The sequence below is a fragment of the Grampus griseus genome (genome assembly GCF_964374135.1).
Source record: "Grampus griseus genome assembly, chromosome: 9".
Lineage (NCBI taxonomy): Eukaryota > Metazoa > Chordata > Mammalia > Artiodactyla > Delphinidae > Grampus > Grampus griseus.
The window spans coordinates 102859489-102874766 of record NC_139003.1 but is presented as its reverse complement, the minus strand read 5'-3'; the positions used below and the strand labels follow the sequence as shown (position 1 = coordinate 102874766).

Sequence of the window (15278 nt, the reverse complement as noted above, 5' to 3'; positions counted from 1 at the left end):
ATCTAAAAAATTAAAAAAAGAAAGATTGGGAGTTTGAGTTTAGCAGATGTAAACTATTATATACAGGATGGATAAACATACTATAGCACAGGGAACTACGTTCAACATCCTGTGATAAACCATAATGGAAAAGAATATAAAAAAAAGAGTATGTATATGTATAACTGAATCACTTTGCTGTACAGCAGAAATTAACACAACACTCTAAATCAACTATACTTCAATAAAATAAAAAGAATTTTAAAATAAAGCTCACAGATACAAAGAACAGATTGCTGGTTGCCAGAGACGGGGGTGAGGGCTGGGAAAAATGGGTGAAGGGGGTCAACAACGGGTTAAAAAAATGCAGAAACAGAAGGTTTCTATTACAATCCTGGGGACCAGGCATGGTGCTAGACAATTACATGAATTCTCATTTCCATCCTTTCTTTCACAGGTACTGTTTCACCCCCATTCTTACAGACGAGGAGGAAGGAGACCGGCCCCCAGCACCATGGCTAGATACTGTGTGACCCGTAGGAGAATGCATTCTCACCAGTACTGAGCTACGGGTGCTACACAAGCTGTTACGCTACCAGCCAACCACGCAAAGTCCTGAAACGTCAGAGAACTTGACAAAACCTGCAGTATCAGCACGCCACATTTGCCAGGTGCAAGGTCTGCAAAATGAGCCCCTGCCCCCAATGGAAATAACGCTCATAATAAATGACCTAGAGCCATTTTTTTGCCCCAGGTGACACTCGGCCTGTTTATTCTATGTAAGAGCACAGACAACAAGAGGTATTCATCAAACTAACCCTAAAACCAAATCACACACGTGGCTTCACCTGGGTCCAAGAAGCTGTGATGAGCGTATCCACACACAAAATTAATCCACAGTCGATCTAAGAAAGAAATGGAAAATTTTATCTGAGCCAACCTGAGGATTATAACCCGGGAGACGGTCCTTCAGTAAAGCCCTGAGGACTGTTCCGCCTGTTAGAGGTCAAAGCAAGGTTACATAAGTTTTTGGACAAAGGGTTACCCATCAAATGGTGTGTTACTGACAGTGTACATGACCCAGATCTACACGCACAAAGTGAGTAGTGGGTCAGGGGTCTTCGTGGTCCCTCGCAAGATGAAGAAAGAAGGTCATCTCCTAAGGAGTAGTGACCCTTGATGAGATGAAGGAGTGTTATCTCCTAAGGAGGTCTGGTTACTGCAGATGCCCAACCCACACTAAACGTGGGGGACGAGGACCAAACGGGCAAAGGAAGTTTTATGTTTAAATTTTTCTTCCCTTGCCATAAGATATGAATTTTACTTCATCAAGAGAAAGGAAAACTTACCACGCCAGCCTTCCCGAATCAAGGAGTGAGGATAAGAATACATTCTAGTTATGCTGTATGAATACAGGCTATTGACTCTGACTTGCAAATACATGGACCATCTCTAAGTACAAAAAACTCTTCTCCAAAAGAGGAAGATGCCCCCCATGAACCCCTTCCTCACATCAGTCACAGTGGGTCTCTGCCCACCTGACTACACCCTGATCCAGGACCCCGCCCATCTCCTCTCCAGCCCTCAAAGGAAAAAGCAACTCTTACAGTATTTGAGGGCTTCTAACTATACCTTAGTCCTTAAGAATGGATATAAGTTAAGCTGTAAATTAACACATTGGGAGGTAACACACTGCGTAAAACTCAGAACGAGGGCTGGGTGACTAACAGCAAAGACGAGGTTTTGCTTCACAGAAGGGGCAGCTGTCACTCGGAGATGGGACAGGGAGGTCGGTGGTTGGCAAACACCAACAGTCTCACGACCGTACACTTTTACAAGGGGTCTGTGTCTTAGGAGCTAGGGAAAGGTGGGGAATTCCTGCCAAAACAATTATTGTGGCTCGAGAAGCAGCCAAACATCTCAAGCCAGTGAAATAGTAACTAACCAGAAACATGACGTCACAAACAGCCCGCTTAGTAATGACAGCACAGGGGTCCCTGTGCCACTCACTCTACTTCCATTCTTGCTTTCCTGTGAGGTTGAAGGTTTTCCCAAGTTACTAACTTACTGATTTTAAGCAAAACTGGTGGGTCCTGTCAAAAACCCTGCCACGGGTGTCCTGGCTGCCCACGGGGGCCCCCAGAACTCTCTCGATGCAGACTAGAAGCCAGAGGCCATGTGAGATACCTCATGGCCTTCTCTCCCGGAAGAGAACCCTCGGCCGGGTCACTGGTTCTCAGCAACACCCGGCCATCTGCACCCTGTCCTCCTCTATCCCCCCTCGGGAGGGACCAATGAGTCAGAGCGAGGCAGCACTTTCCTGATGACCTGGTCGCTCAGCCCACGTGACAGGAGAGCAGGGGTTCACTCTGGACGGAGCACGGCTGTGGACGTGACCCGACCCATCAAGTACCGAAGGCCCCGCCCCCCGGCTGGGCATCTACTGCGGCCGATCCCGCCGGGGCAGGCATGACATTGCATCGCGGCCCCTCTACCAGACGGCCGGGGAGGGGATGCTGGTAGCGTAACAAACGCGTGAGCAGCAGACGTAGGACAGGACAGGAGGGCCCGCTCGTCCTACCACCCGCTTGGTTTGTTCCCTGGGACCCTCCTCCCTCGAGAAAAGGAAAATGAATACAGACCAAACGTCCACTAATACAACTAGTGGACTAATACAATGTCCACTTGTCAGCTGGGCCAGCACACAGCGCCCGGGTCAGCTTCAGGCTCTAGAGGGACCCGTCTGGGAAGCGAGAGGACGTCCGCCGTCTAAAGCACCCTGGACAAAATGCAGCACAGGGTGTCAGAGCAATCTGAGAAACAAACAGCGCACTTCCAAACGGAATCGAATGTGTTCTGACTGTCCCCGGGGCACTCTGGCCAACCAGGACTCCACCTGCTGGAAGCGAATCTTGGTCCCCCCTCCCTGGACCCTCCCCCATCACAGAAGGTGACTGCCCACACTGAGTCTCAGGGAGCCTCCAGGACCAGGCCCAACGCCAGCCACGGGCTGAATCCCTCCAGGAGACGAAGGGAGTCCAGTCACCCAGCTACACAAGGACCTCAAATGGAAAGGGCCGAGTAATGAAGCTGGCTGACAAGGCAGAGGCACCAGCTGATGAGAGCCCAGCGTGGAAGTCGGGGAGATGGGTTCAACATCCAGGCGCACTGGCCGGGCGACAACCCCTTACACCCCAAGCCTCAGCTTCCTCGTCTAGAGTGGGGAGCCAGTCCTGAGATACCGCCCCTGGTGGGGCACACAGGGCACCGCGGTTAGGAGAGCCAGGGTCTGTCAGCACAAAGCTCCCCGCTTGCTCCCGCGGCCCCCCAGCCCTACCCCCGCGTCTACCAGCCCCGCAGGCATGCACCGGGCACCGGGTGCTTCAGGGATCAGCTGCGGCGGGGCCACCCTCCCAGCAAAGCGCCGGCCCCGTACTCCCTGCCCCCAGTCAGCAGGGTGAGGACAGGCGTCGCTTCCCTGGACTTTCTCAACAGCCATCTCAGAACTTGGAAAGGGTTCTCACTGCCCTGGTGGACTAGGAAAAGGCCCCAGGGTTTAATATGATGTAACCCTGGGGTGGCTCTTCCTTGTTTCCACGTCCCTCTGGCGAGCAGAGGGCACGAGGCCAGGGGTGACCGGCAGCCCCCGGCCGAGACTCTGGAGTCAGAACGAGGAAAGCTGGGTCCCCAGCGCATCCCACCTGGGTTCCCACACAGCACCTGGCTCCTCAGAGGGCAGGTATGAGGCGGGGCGGGGCAGGGCAGAGCTTCCAGAAGCATGGTGAAGGGCCCCCCCCACCCCCCCACCCCCGCTGACAGGTCAGGTGATGTTCCCTTGAGGCTATCTTCCTCGGAGCTTTGTGCAAAGCAAGTGGCCAGGACAAAGCAACAAGGACCTACTGTAGAGCACGGGGAACTATACTCAGTATCTTGTAATAATCTATAGTGGAAAAGAATCTGAAAAAGAATATATATATATACATATATATATATATATATATATACATACATACACACACACACACACACACACACACACATATATAAAAGCAACAAGGACCTACTGTAGAGCACGGGGAACTATACTCAATATCTTGTAATAATCTATAGTGGAAAAGAATCTGAAAAAGAATATATATATACACACACACACACACACACACATATATATATAAAAGCATGTGTAACTAGACCACTTTGCTGTACAACTGAAACGAACACAATATCGTAAATCAACTACACTGTAGTTTTAAAAAAAAGGGGCGTGGGAAGCACAGCACCTCAGATCCCAGGGCACAGCACACTCGGTTCTCCGTCGAAGGTCTGCTTGCCCCTGGGGGACTTCGGGGTCCCAACCTCAGCACGGGCTCCAAGAAGCTGTGCACCATGTCCTTCGTGTATGAAAAACCTTATTGTGACACGAGCCAAACACATAAATCGCCACTGCGACAAACTCTCTGATCCTGAGCAAATAACTGCACTCACTGTGCCTGTTTCCTCATCTATGATGTGAGGTCTTTGCACCACATGACCTCTGTACTTCTTTTCAGCCCCAAAGCCGATTCTATATATTACATACAAATGTTCTGCGGCTAATTTATCCCTAGAACCATGGTTGAAATAATATCATGGGGACTTCTGTGCTTCCAGCCAAGATAGAATACCAGGGACTGCACGTACCCTCTCCTCTTAAATTACCAAAAATTGAAGTGGTTTTCATACACTGGACACCAGGCAGCACAGGACAGCACTCGAGAGAGAGGGGAAGCAGATGTGGGGAGATCTCCCAGGGCAACCCCCCCTCGAGGGCTCCAGAGAGTTTCCAATCGGCAGTGCAAGGAAGGGGTCTCAGGCAGTGTCTGGGGGTCCTTGTAAGGAGGTGGAATTCAAAGTTCAGGGAGGCCGGGGCAGAGAGGAGGTTGTGGCATGGAGGAGGGCCTTAGAGACATGCAGGGGGTGCCCTAGTGCAGGCACTCGAGGAAGCTACCAAGGCCAGGAAAGAACCACCAGAAAGAAGCAGGCAGCACAATCCCCAGAGCTCGCACAGGGCAGGATGACGTCTGCATTCACAGCAGCCACACGGGGAACCTCCTTACACACGAGACGCTGAATCGAGTCCTCAGGAGGGTCTTGCCTTAATAGTGAGAGCAAATCAGGCCTAGACCTAAAGTTACTCTAGGCCCAGCTCACAAAGTTTAAACGCAGGCTTCAGAAGGAGCAAACTGTTTCCAAGAAGCCTAACTGTTCCTGTAACAAATCTCCCAAATATTTAAAGGAACACCCACAAAAAGAAAACAAAAAACAAACAAACAAAAAAGCCAGCACTCAAGCATGTAAAATTCACGTCTGGTATCCTATCAAAAACTGCCAGGCATGAAATGAAAATCAGACCCATATTGATAAGAGAAATCAACCAAGAGAAACAGACCTAGAAATGTCAAAGACAATAAAACGAGAAGACAGGTGTGTTAAAACAACTGGGATAAATACATTCCATGTGGGCTTCCCTGGTGGCTCAGTGGTTAAAAATCTACCTGTCAATGCAGGCGACACAGGGTCGAGCCCTGGCCCTGGAAGATCCCACATGCCGCAGAGCAACTAAGCCCGCGCCCACGTGCCACAACTACTGAGCCCGCGCGCCACAACTACTGAAGCCAGTGCACCTACAGCCCGTGCTCCACAACAAGAGAAGCCACCGCAACGAGAAGCCCGCACTGCAACGAAGAGTAGCCCCCGCTCGCTGCAACTAGAGAAAGCCTGTGCACAGCAACAAAGACCCAATGCAGCCAAAAAATAAATAAATTTATTTAAAATATATATATATATATATTCCACGTGTTCAGGAAGGGAAAGGAAAGCATGACCTGATAAGTAAAAAAAAAAATGAAAGATAAACAATGACCAAATTCAACCTCTGGAGAGGAAAAATACACCAATGGAATCAACAGCAGAGCAGATGCTGCACCCCTTCCCCGCCCTCCCTCCATCCCGATGTCTGATCTCCAAGGACACACTGGGAAACTCCCTCCCACCGAGGGCTGGGGTGGTCTGGGGTAGCAGAGCCCCCATGAAGATACAGCAATGGAAACCCAGAGATACTTCAGTGAAGGCCACTCAGCCACCCTTCAGCTCGGTGCCTACGCCAGACACAAGAAGAAGCCTCAAACCCTTCCTAATCCACACTCTAACCAGCCCCCAGCCCGGAGACCAGCCTCCTAACCCCACGTCCACCCACACTCTCCGTGTGGCCACAGCAGCATGTGAACCCAGGCCGTGCCACAGCTCACCCTGAACCGCTGGCTCGGGGAGAAGCCAAGACGTGAGTCCTGCACATATCACACCCCAGGATGGGAGACAGAGGACAAGCCCAGGGACCCCGAGACTGCACCCTCAATCCTCGCACTGTGGCCCTAGTTCAGTCCGAGAACTTGCTCCTTAAGAAGCAGGTTTCGTAGGGCTTCTCTGGTAGCGCAGTGGTTGAGAGTCCGCCTGCCGATGCAGGGGACACAGGTTCGTGGCCCGGTCCGGGAAGACCCCACATGCCGCGGAGCGACTGAGCCCGTGAGCCATGGCTGCTGAGCCTGCGCGTCCGGAGGCTGTGCTCCGCAACGGGAGAGGCCACAACAGTGAGAGGCCCGCGTACCGCAAAAAAAAAAAGAAGCAGGTTTCGTAAATGCATCAACCCCCACTTCACTGGGACCCCGAAACATAACACACCGACCCTGACGATCAGCCCTGGAAACCCTGAAAGCAGAAACTGCCTTTCACGGCTCTCGGCACAAGAAAGCTTTGCCAAACCAAAGAAAAGCAGCCTACAGTTAGTGATCAATGGCTTTAAGCTCATGGGGGACGAGAGAATCCTCCCCAGGGTGACACAGTGACCAGGCCAGCAACCACAGTGCTTCAGAGGTGAGGGTGCCCCACCACGGGGTCACCTACGGATCAGAGAAATATAGCTGATCTTCAAAGAGACTCACCCATTCGACACAAACACACCAAGCTTCTAGTATAAGGCGGGCACGTTAGTGCTTACAGCAAAGATCCTGTCCTTTTGTCTGGAGAAAACAGATAGTAAGCACTAAACATACTATGCAATTTATTTATTTATAATTTAAGAGGGCGGGGCCATGGGATAATAAAAGAATAGCTTGCAGCAGGGTAAGCAGGAAAGGAAACTGCGATTTAAATAAAACTCGATGGAGGACCTCACTCTTTGAAAAGGGGCCTCGAGCAAAGACTGGAGGGCGGAAGGCCCAGGTGTCAAGGGCGATATGGACCAAGGACCTCTGCCCAGGTACTGGTGGCAGCCTGGGCAAAGTGCATTCAATATCTTCATCTTGATCGTGATCATCCTTAACAACCACAGTAGATGCCACTTTCCCTGTGAAATAAATGTCAGATGCAGCCTCTTACGTTTCCGTCATACTTTGGAAGTTTCTACCAATAATAATGACGTGTTTTTCCTATGAGCTTATGCTCCTTTTACGTTTTTTTTAAATTTATTATTTAAGCCCAGTCCCTTTCTCCTGAGCGGGCTCCGCGGCACCTGGAAGCAGCTGTTGGAGACAGCCTTCCCCTCCCCATCTCCAGCAGCCAGGGCAGGACTGAAAACCTTCACAGAACTTCCTACAGCTCAGCAAGCCCAGGAAAACTCCCCAGAGGCTGAAGGCCAGAAAAAGAAATGTCAGATTTCTACCACCTTTCCAGAAAAACTAAAGCACAGTGACAGAAAATCCAGTAAGATCTTCCCTTAAAGATTAATTAGAGGACAATCTCATAGATGTTGATAATAATGGTAGCCTTCGATTATAGGAACTTCAAACACTTTTCTTTTGACTTCTGCCTAGTTAATAAAAAATAATAATAATAATTTTTAAAGGACCAGTGGCCACATTCTCATGGTCTCCCTCGAACATGCATAAATATTTAGCGTGTTCCAGGGAAAGTGCCAAAGTGAGTGTTTACTGTATATGAAGATCGTTGCTGGGTTAATAACTGCAGGGGAGGCCCAGGGAGCAGAGGACACTTTGCCCAAAGAGGAAAAAGTAGCCAGGAACAATACAAGGACTCAGGCAGGCCACTGTGAGACACAGTGTGAGCTAACCACGGCACTGAATATTATGGAAACCTAGCTGCTACTATAAAGACCACACGCTTAAATAGGAAATTAGAGTCAAGAAGCTCGTGTTGAAATTACTCCATATGCTTTAATACAAGGAGTAATTTTCAGGTTCCTCCTTCTCCAAAAATGTACCATTTTTGAAAAACAGTTGCAACTGCGAAGCTTCCGTCCATCGAAACATTTTCTGCGTGATCACGACCTGTCCCTGTCCTCCAGCTGCCCGTCCAATGCACCTGCAGAAAGGATCCAGCTTATTCATCCCTTTGCAGCCGAGTGAAAAGGAAGTTCTCCAGCGCCCAGACCAGCCAAGAAAGTGCCACGTCACCCCATCACCTCCAAGACACATCCTGCTTCATCTCCAAATCTAACCAGTCGTTAAGAGGACCACTGCGTGCACGGCGGGCCATAATCAGATATTACAACACGGTGACAGGGCCCTGCGCGTGACCCCGTCTTCAGAGAGCACAGAGGTCACCCCAGAGGCTCTGCGCCTGCAGCCTTGGCCCCCCACACAAGCCGCCATCCACCAAACAGGCCCACAGACAGGAGACAAGCACGGCCTCTGATCTGCGGCCCCGGGAAGGATACCCCTGGGGAGACAGGGGGAGCAGGCTCTCCCCGCAACAGCCAGAGCGCACTTTCAAACCCAGAACCGAAGGCACGGGCAAGCCCTGGGCCCCCCAGCTTCCAACAGGGCCATCCTGCTTCTGGGAAACGGGGCAGAGCTTCCACGCGGGCTGGGCACAGGTGAGACACAACTCGGGGTTGAGCGTGGAGGTCGCGTGGGCAGAAGGCCGCAGTGTGAGTGAGGACAGCACAGCAGGTGGCGTTCAGGTCTGTGACGGGCACACCACGACCCCCGTCCACCTCCCTTAGAAGGTCCAGCCACCTTTCCTGCAAAGAGGGAGCATTAACCTGAGACCCGGGGGCCCGCCTGGACATGTGCAGAAGGTAGGGTGCACAGGGGCCCCGATGGCCAGCAGCCGGACCAAGCAGGCCCGCCCAGGCCCCAAGGGATGACGCAGATGACAGCCAGAAGTCAGCTGACACCTGAAAGGGCAAGTGCAGGTCCGCAGGCCCTGTCACATGACAGCAATAAACACGAGTCAGGGGAGTGGCTGTCAACAGAAGCCAGGCTGTCAACAGAAGCCAGGACGCTAAGCAGCCCACCAGGAACCCAGGGCCCGAGTCACCATTCCACAAGCAGATCCTGCCCTCTCCCTGCCCCCGCTCTCACTCCGCTGGCCCCAAGCTCTGCCCCCGCTGCAGCAATGAAACCTTACTAGACAGAGCATTAATTAAGTCTGTCCCCTCAATCGACTGACCGGCCTGCCGGCCGGCATCACACACCTGCCCAGCCAAGCACAGGGCGCCCAGGAGAAGCCACGAGACAGGATGGGGAGACGCGGCCCACGGGCCCCAGCCCGAGCTACCAGGTACCAGCCGCGTGACCTGGGAGTTACCAGCACCTGCAAGCCTTGGTCCCCCTAAAAGAAACAGATGCCTAACCCACGCACAGGGCTTGCCCTGGTATCAGATGCAGAACAGAACACATAGAAGGTACTCAATAAATACAGCTCTGTGGTACTTCAGAAGAAATCCAAGACCTCAAGCCCACACTCTTCCAGAAGTATTTAGTCAATACCAACAAAAGCATTCAGGATACAGCAAGTCTGTCCCTCTCTCATAAGAAATGTATACTCTTAAAATTTTCATTTTTCACGGATTCTAAGACACTCCCCCATTTTAACAATTTTGAAATTTAAACACTTTCCAACCTATCCACATTTAAGGATCATACGTGAGAATCTTTATTTTGAATGAAAAGTTGTCATTAAAATTGACCCTTTATCCCATGGCACTTTAGGATCAAGGAAATTCAGTGAGTGCAGAATCCCAGGACACAAACACAACGCTTCATCGCAGGCTCTGAGGAGAGTGGGACCCGTGTGGTCCCGACAACGTGAACACTCACATCCTCCGCAGATACAAACGTTAAGAAAAGCACACCTGTTACCCGGTAGGGGGAATGGCCTTGGTCTGCCTTGCTATTCTCATCTGAAAAGGGGAGAACGTGAGGGGTGGTGGGAAGATTCCTACTTAGGAAAATCCAAGTGAAGTCCTTGGCATGCCAACCAGCACACAGTTAGCGGCTTGGTTTTCTCACCTGTAAAATGGGTATCACAGAGGTACGAAGGTCCCACCTCTGAGGGTTGGTGGAGGGTAAAATCAGAGAACCCAAGTCGAGGATCCAGAAGTGCTGAATCTTCTCCCCACTAGCCGACCTCCACTGAGTGGTGAGCGACGGGTTCCATCAGGAAACGACGCAGGGTCCCCGCGGTTCCCCCCCCACCGCCCCCCGCACCAAGCGCATGGCTGACACTGATGGTCTGTGTTTCCTCTGCTTGTCTGTCCCACCAGGGCTGGGAGTCTCCCAGGGCAGGGCTCCCTCCTCCTGCATCTTGATCCTAACATGCAGCCATGGTAGGCTCATCATTCCCAGAACACGAAGGGAATGAACAAATCTGCCACGTGACTCCCAGTGTTGAAAGAAAAGGGCGTTCAACTGATTCCACAAGTGACAGAAAATGTAAACTCGTGTGCTGTTTCCTAACATGTCACTGACCATCCAGGATTCCAATAAATAAAACCAAATGACTACAGTTTGTCACATCAGGGAGAAAATGTTTACCCAAACCAATTCTCATCTATTTTTTTGTGATTTTAATTTTAATTATTTAGTTTTGGCTGCTCTGGCTCTTCGTTGCTGCGCGTGGGCTTTCTCTCGTTGCGGTGAGCAGGGGCTACTCTTCGTTGCGGTGCACGGGCTTCTCACTGCGGTGGCTTCCCTTGTTGTGGAGCATGGGCCCTAGGCACGTGGGCTTCAGCAGTTGTGGCACACAGGCTCAGTAGTTGTGGCTCGCAGGCTCTAGAGTGCAGGCTCAGTAGTTGTGGCGCACGGGCTTCGTTGCTCCGCGGAACGTGGGATCCTCCCAAGCCAGGGTTCAAACCTGTGCCCCCTGCATTGGCAGGTGGATTCTTAACCCCTGTGCCACCAGGGAAGCCCTCCTTTTGAAGTGAATTTTCTACAGTGATTTCAAAGACTTGAAAAGATTATAACCTTGAAGTGACAGAGGCATCACAAAAAATCACTTACAAATTCTACTGCTAAATAAGAATCTACACTCTGGGCTTCCCTGGTGGCGCAGTGGTTGAGAGTCCACCTGCCGATGCAGGGGACACGGGTTCGTGCCCCGGTCTGGGGAGATCCCACATGCCGCGGAGCGGCTGGGCCCGTGAGCCATGGCCGCTGATCCTGCGCGTCCGGAGCCTGTGCTCCACAACGGGAGAGGCCACAACAGTGAGAGGCCCGAGTACCCCCGCAAAAAAAAACAAACAAACAAACAAACAAAAAGAATCTACACTCTAACAAATCAGCAGCTCACGTCGTGTATCAAAATAACAGTTCCCATTTAATGAGGTTTGTTTATGCGCCAAGACAAGGCCCGGGGCTCTACATAAGTGACTTTCATTCTCACAGTGACACTGTGAGCAAGGCACGTACAGAGAACCTAAAAGGCGTCCAGTCACGAAGAGCGTATTGTCAACGCATTCATCAGCTACCAGCTTCCCTGTGCAAAACATCTCTATTAAATAGTGGCTGTTACTAAGTTCAGAAATCATCTTGAACGATTTGCGAAACTGCTTTAGGTGAAGATCCTATCCACTGGAAGAGTCTCATAGAAGTAAGTGATGCCTCATGGTGAACAGACTTGTGGTTGCCAAGGGGAAGGGGGTGGGGGAGGGATGGATTGGGAGTTCGGGGTTAGCAAATGCAAACTGTTACATATAGAATGGATAAACACCAAGGTCCTACTGTACAGCACAGGGAACTCTATTCAATATCCTGTGATAAACCATCATGGGAAAGAATATGAAAAAGAAGAATGCATATATATGTATAACTGAGTCACTTTGCTGTACAGCAGAGATTAACTCAACTTTGGAAGTCAACTACACTTCAATGAAAAAAATAAATAAATAAGTGATGTCTCAACTGCTCTTGGCATCCGTCTCCTCCTACCATGACGAGTGGGAGGAACTGTCCACAAATTTCTTGAAGAAAACGAAGTCCAATGAAAATGCCTCTTTGCCGAAGTATGGGTGAATAAGATGAGAAATGGAGAAGCCATGGGACGACTCTTTGGCTAAAAAATAAATGAGAGTGACCAACTCTGGGAATGGAATTCGATTCCAGAGAATGATCCCAAGTCCAGACCATAAGGGATGAGAGCATCCAGCTCCTTCAGACGCTGCTGAAAGATGGAGGAGCCAGATGTGAACCCAACCGAAGACCCAAAGCTGTGTGTGACTGGCAGTCAAGGTCTCACGGGTGAGCTGAGCCTTGTCCCTGCTGTCCCCACGATGAGGGAGGACAGAGGCGGACACAAGGAGGCCCACTTGGGCCTCTGTCCACCCAGAAGACTCACTGCACTAACAGATGTCCTAAAGCAGGAGGTGGTCTGCAGAGGGCCAGCCGCTGCTCAACTCTGCTGGTGAGGCCCCAAAGCAGCCACAGATGGGATGTTAACTGAAGGAACGTGGCTGTGTTCCAATAAAACTTTATTTACAAAAGCAGGCAGAGGCCGGATTTGGCCCACAGGCTGTGGCTTGCCAACCCCTGCCATGCAAGGGGAGGCTCCTGGCCTGAGGGCTCAGGAATGCACAACTGAAATGGGGCCAAGGAAGCAACCTGCAGAGACGTGGGACTGAGACAGAATTTATGAAATTACCGATGGGGATGTAGGGGAAGAGGGGCTATCGCAGGAAGCCTGCTGTTTCACCCTGTATTGGCAAATGGAGTGGCAGAAGGGCAGGATCACGAGGACAGTTTCCATGACGTTTGACTTCTAATTTAAGCGGATGCGTTTTCAAATCAGGAAAAAAAATTATAAAAGTAGAAATAAATATTTGGATTAAATATCTGAAGATGCGCCAGTGATCTTTTTTTTTCCCTCTATCAAATGTGGTTTTTATTCAACTGACAAGCACTTTTCTATAGCTGCACTTGTGGAACTTCACATGGCAAAAACAGGAGTTTTTGTCTGTAGACTTTTTTTTACCTTATTAAAAATGAGACTGGTCCTAAAAATATAGGTAGAAACAAATTTAAATTCACAAAAAACTGCATTCATGAGTCTGAAGATGAGGATGGGCCTGAGGCTGTTCTGAACCTTGACCCTTGACAGGAGATTCCAGGTGCCTAGATGGCATAGACCCAGGCTTAGTTTTCCGAGGTTGGCCTCGGGCCTGGGTAAGACAAGTGGCAAAGGTGCTGGAGCCAGCTAACTCACCCTTCAGAGGGAAGGAGGCTGGGCTGGGTGTTGCCACTTTCAAGGAATCCGTTTCCCGCGTTATCACATCCTCAGGAACTAAGCTACCCTTGGTTCCTTCCACAAAGATACCCGTCAAATAGCGTGACACCCAGGATCGGCACCTGCAGCAGTCCTAACCCAGGGAGACCGCCTGAAGCATCTGGGACGAGCGAAGCCGCTTCGTGTGAGAGAAGAGTTGACGCTCGCTGAGTTTCCCTTTCTGGCGCTCCAGCTCCGGGATGCTAGAAGCTGTGATATCAACCTCTCCATCACTTCGACCCCTGAGGCCACAGACGGCAGTTGCAGTCTCCTCCTCCTTTTCCTCCTCTTCCACGCCACTGGTCTCCTCCATGATCCGAGGAAGGCCACGCCTCCGCCCCAGGCCTTCCTCTGGCCCCGGAGCTCTACCTCAGGTCGCCCGGTTCGCTTGGTCAGAGCAGTTTTCAGTCTCCGGTGCCGGCCTTCAACAATCCACGTGTTTTTCCTGTAGCGGGACATACTGGCCAGACTCTTGTCAATCTCACCGATGCCGAGGGTGGAGCCACTGCACAAGGAAGGCCAGGACAGCAGCCTTCTCTTGGGGTGGCTAGGCCTGAAAAGGCTGGGTGCGCAGGCTGTCACCGAGGGCCGTCTCCTCTCCATAGGCCATGAGGGGCCGCGCAGGATCTCAGACCCGCTGTCTCTTGTCAGTGGGATCTCGGACACCTTCTCCCCCAAGATCTTTAAGGACTGACAGGAACCTTAACAACCTATCTCAAGTTTCAAACCTACAGGTTTGAATCTCAAACCTACATTCAAGCATCTCGTTTCTACATCACAGTTCAACACTTTACTCAAATGCCTGTACCTGAACTCATTTTTATTTTCTGTGTGTGTGTGTGTGTTTCTGAAGGATAGCGAATGCTATTTTATGCATAAGAGAGAAACAAAATGTACCTCATAATAGGTACATAACCAGAACCCTGGAGGATATGGCTAGGAAATAAAAATTTTCTGGACTTGAGAAAGATGACCCAGGGTCCAGGGCGGCCCGGTCACCGAGCCCACCCCCCCGTGTACTTGAGGGACCCAGTTCCGACAGGTCGAGTCAGATTCTGCAAGATGTGAGCCATGAAGAAACTTCTTGGTTCATAGCTTTGGGGATTTTAGAACTGCAGACAGTGGGCTGTAGGCCTCTATTTATAAATCCCCAAAGACCTCTCCTTCCTAAGTGACTGAAATCCAGACCCCTCCCTGGCTCTTTAGGCCAGGTGTGCCGGCCTCTGGCCCCTGGAAAAGCTCTGCCCCAGCCCGGCCCGGGTGCTGCCCCCCAGCTCTGGGCACTCCCTCCAGGGGGTTCTCCCTGACTTCCTGGCCTCTCTCTCTCCCACTGTCAGATTTTCTTTGCTTGAGAATCATGATCATTACTCACAATTATCTCATTTGCCAGTTTCCCCATGACCCTCTCCCCGACTAGGAGTCAGGAGCCCCAGGAAAGCAGCTTCTGCAGAAGAGCTGCCACCCAGCGCTCACACTGCAGGTGGCACCCGGCTGGTGTTCAATCAGCATCCAAGGAATTCAGGAGGAACTCCCTGGCGGTCCAGTGGTTAGGACTCCGCACTTTCACTGCTGAGGGCCCGGGTTCGATCCCTGGTCGGAGAACTAAGATCCCACAAGCTGCACCGCACAGCCAAAAAGAAAAAGAGCAAAACAAAACAAACAAACAACAAAAAAACCCCAGGAATTACAGGGAACGACTCTCGGTGGGCGATTGAGACCAGGCTGGCCCGGTGCCGGGTAACTTCCACACCCCTCTCCCAATC

General features: G+C 51.0%; 1 protein-coding gene across 2 annotated transcripts in view; it reads right to left on the bottom strand.

Moving 5' to 3' along the window:
- Positions 1-15278, bottom strand: part of GRB10 (growth factor receptor bound protein 10) — a 162340-nt gene that overhangs the window by 113614 nt on the left and 33448 nt on the right. The window lies entirely within an intron of this gene.